The sequence below is a fragment of the Camarhynchus parvulus genome, chromosome 3 (genome assembly GCF_901933205.1).
Source record: "Camarhynchus parvulus chromosome 3, STF_HiC, whole genome shotgun sequence".
Classification (NCBI taxonomy): Eukaryota; Metazoa; Chordata; class Aves; order Passeriformes; family Thraupidae; genus Camarhynchus; species Camarhynchus parvulus.
Window position 1 is genome coordinate 5,937,066 of NC_044573.1, and position 4,265 is coordinate 5,941,330.

A 4,265-nucleotide genomic window follows, 5' to 3' on the forward strand; every position below is an offset into this window, starting at 1 on the left:
GGAATGTGTGAGCTCGGTTTGTCTTGCCCTAGCTAGGCCTCTCTCTGCCCTTGTCACGCTTTGGGCAGCACAAGTGGACAGGCAGAGCTGGCCACTGAGGGACAAACTGTCTGGCCCCAGCAGCACAGCTGTGACCCCTCTCCTCACTGGTGGTTCTAGAGCTTCCTTTCCCTTTGTCTGTGGAACTGCAGCTGTGCTGTCCGGTGTCCAGCCACTTTCCAAGGGCCTGAATCAACTCTTACCACCAGCCATGGCCCTGGGGTTGATGTCAGGGTCAACCTGAACTGTTCCTGCATTGCCTCAAGAGAGCAGGAACCTCTACACCTGCTCGTGCCAGCACTGACAGCTTCCTGACACTAAAGGGCAGGCCCCAGCTCCAAGCTGAGCACAGTGTGGGGGTCTAGGCCCAGCTGGACACTGCCCAGCTCCCATTGTAAATCAGCAACTGGGGGAAGTTTTATAAATGGTGAGGCAGACGTGGTTTCTGTGTGTCCTAGCAGATGAACTGGGGGAGAAAAGGCTTGAGAGGGGAGAGACTGAACCAGGTGCTTTTCACTGAAGCTGCAGGCCACTGGTGGCTTGTGGCAGCAGCAGGCAGTGGCTGATGTGAGCCACAGCCCTGCCTGGGATGGGGAAGGGAAGCTGGGCCCCCCCAGCAGCACTGCCATGGGGTACCTGCCTCCTGCCCAGAGCTGTGCTGTCCTGCAAGAGGGCAGAAGGAAAATGGTGTCTGTCTCCTGGGCTGCACTGCCTCAGGTGGGTGGGTGCTCTGGAGCTTCCTGCTTCAGGGCTGGAGGGATGCCTGGGACAGCCTTCCTGGGTGGCACAGAGGGCTGTGCTCCAACCCTTTCCCACCAACGTGAGGCGTCCGATGTGAAGAGGAGCTCCAGTGGCAACTGTAGTTGGGCTATTGCAGAGAAAGCTAAGGAAGCACTCAGGGCCTTTCCTGGGATGTAAAGTCACAGGGGCTGCTGAGATGGTGGTGGCTGCATGCCAGGAACCTGGGTGGCAGAGGGCCCAGGCTGTCTCCCCTGCCCTGAAGGCTGGCACATAGCCAGGGACAAGTGCTCATCCAGCCCGGGCTCCTCAGCCTGCAGGAGGTGGCCAATGCAAGCACAGTGGAGCAGTCTGGAGTGGCGTGAGAGCAGTGAAACCCCGTGGCAAGAGAACAGAAGGCCCCACAATGGTGACAAGAGCTTGTTCTTCACACACTGGCAGCACCTTGCTGTGAAGGTGATGAGCATCATTGGCCTGGAGGGAAACAGGGTGTGCTGTGACAGCGCAGCTGGCTGAGGGGGAGCAGCCTCAGCATCCTTTGTGGTCCTTGGCACCTGCAGGTTACCAAGAGGACTTAGGTGAACATCTCCCATGTGTTGTCCAGCAGCTCTGACTCCCTCCCCATATCAGCTGCCTCAGCCACAGGCCCTCTCTCAAGCTGTGAAATAAATGGTGGAGTTTTTTTGCTGTGCACTAAAGCACCAAGCTCACTCTCCTTGCAGGCTGCCAGGCACTAGGAAATGACCCCTGAACACCCAGAGTCCCTGTGCTGGGCTGTGTGGTGCTGAGCACACAGGCTCCTCAATTCTGTCCCTGGGAGGAATCTCAGTCTCTGGGGCAGTGAGTGGAGACAGTCGGCCCCAGAAAGCCTCAGCACCCCATGCCAGCGGCCTCTAGGAGAGCAAACCTTTGTGGGGGAGAAGTCTCCTCTGGAAAGGAAAGGGGCTCATCAGGTAGAGGGGTCACTGACGCCCCTCTCCTCTCAAAGGGGTCTCTTGGGTCCAGGGGTGCGGTGGCTCTAACCTGCCTCTGCCAGGAACCTACTGCAGGCCTGGGCATGGCACACTGCTCACTACCTTGGTCCTGGTGTTTCCACCTCGATTTTCTTGGCTTATCAGCTCCTTCTCCCAGCACCCAGGTCAGTCTTCAGTGGTGCTGGAGAGCAGCTCCCAGTCAGGCAGATTTGACACAGGATGTTCTGCAGGGCTGGCAGGAGCTGGGCAGATGTGTGCCCCATCGGGAGATCCCTGCTGCCTGTGTCACTGCCCCCTCCTGAGCGGCAGGTTTTCTTTAAAGACCCTGGCTTCCTTTTATTACTTCCCCTCTCAAATTTCAACTGGTTGCAGGGGCTATTTTTAGCAGCCTGCCTTCTAAAAATAGCCCCGAGCTGTTTGGAGTTGCGTCACAAGAGGTAATTCTCGCCCCTGAGTGGCTTGGCCTCTGCACCCCAGGAGGCTACAAAAGGAGGCCGGGAGCAGCAGGGTCAGCAGGTTCAGCCGCAGGCGAAGGAGGCAGCGGTTCCCTGCCAGCGGTTCCCGCCAGCTCCAGCCATCCCAGCCCCGGCAGCATGACCATCTTCTGCAGCCACTGCCACCGGCCACTGCAGGCAGAGATGAGCTGCCTGCCCGCCAGGGCCAAGCAGGCGCCCAGCGCCCCGAGGCCGTTCAGGTGAGCTCTCTCCCGCCCCTGCCCTCCCTCAGGGCTGGGATGGCCTCCCAGAACCTCGGGATAGCTGGTGTAGGATCTGATGGCCCTTGCAAGGTACTGACACCAGCCTGGGACAGTGGGACTGCCAGCCAGTGCATGGGGAGGAGATACAGGAATTCGGAGGGACAGGGGTATTTTAGGTGGTTTAGGAAGAAAGGCATATTATACTGGGCTGGGATGCACATTCCAGCACTGGATGTAGTTTCCATCCTGGTGGGGAGGTTGTGTCACATGGGCTCCCCACCAAGGCACAGGCCATTGTCCAACCTGGTGCCCAGCAGGAGAGGCACCAGCCATACCAGCAGCCTGTGCCCCTGGGTAGGCTTGAGCAGCTCTGCCCGTGCCCACAAGGTTTGCTCTCCTAGAGGCAGCAGCTGGCAGGGGTGCTGAGCATCTCCACTCCATATCCCCAAGCTGGCAATTCTTCCCACAATGACAGGCAGGGAATGCTGTCCCTTCCCCTCCCTGGACACGTGTCCCAGATGGTTGGCTTTGCAGGTCAACCAAGAGCGCTTCCAAGGCTCGCCGAGACCAGATCAATGCGGAGCTGCAGGCGCTGCGCTCCCTGCTGCCCATCTCTGCACAGGAAAAGGAGCGGCTCTCCTACCTGCACACCATGGCCCTGGTGTGCCTCCGGCTGCGGGGGGCTCAGCTCTTCCCTCCAGGTACCCTGAGCACTGCTGTACTCCACACTCGCTTGGCTCTGTGTGGGGCACTGCCCCTGCCTCATCCAAGACAATCCTCATCCCCCTGCAGGCTTGGCTCCTCCTCCGGGACCGGCCCTTGGCACAGAACTACTCTCCCTGCTCCCGGGGTTTCTGCTTGTGCTCTCAGCAGACAGCAAGCTGGTCTACATCTCAGAGAACGTGGCTGAGGTCCTGGGCCTCTCCGTGGTAAGGCCTGCTCACTGGGCATTTGCAGTCACTGTCCCCATACCCATCCTGGTGCCTTTATTGCCTGCACGGCACGCTGCCCCAGCACAGGCTGGGCTGTGGCTGCAGCAGGCTGTGCACCCACGATGGCAGCCAGGGCCCACTGAGACAGGCACAGTCTCTGAGGGCAGCCCTCTGTTTGTCAGGTGGAGCTGCTCGCCCAGGGGGACACGATCTTTGACATCCTGGATGGGCGAGTGGGAGAGGATGTGCACAAGAAGCTCCTCCTTGCCCGGGAGGAGCCTGGCAGGGGTAAGGGAGGCCTTGGCTGGCATCTCATGGATCTTGCCACCCTGCTCTGGCCCTTGGCTGTGATTTGAGAGCAGGGCCAGCCCTGCTGGGAGCAGAGTGAGGGAGCTCCTGACTCACTCTGAACCATGTGTTTCCCTGCAGAAGTCACTTTTGTCAGCGAGATGCGCACGTCCAAGGCCTTCCGGCTGCAGCACGGGGGCAATCGGGTCGTGGCAGTGTGCGGGCGCTTTGTGACCCTGCGCTGGCCACCCTCCCCCTCCACCACAGCCTTCCTGGCTCTCTGCACACCCCTTGTGCAGTCACCCACAGATGGCGAAGCTGCTTCCCAGGATGACATATTCCAGAGCATGCATCTCCTGGACATGACGTTTATTGATGTCACGGAGAGGTGAGGGGTGCCTGCTCGCACACAGCCCCAGCTGTACATCTCAGGCAGCAAGAATCATTTCCCTGTACCAAGCCTGTGTATGAGATGCAGGCTCCGTACAGGACTCAGTCCCCACTCCCCTTGTCTTCCCCAGTGTCACCTACCACCTCGGCTACCACCGGGAGGAGCTGGTCGGTCAGTCGTGGTACAGCCTCCTGCATCCTGAGGAT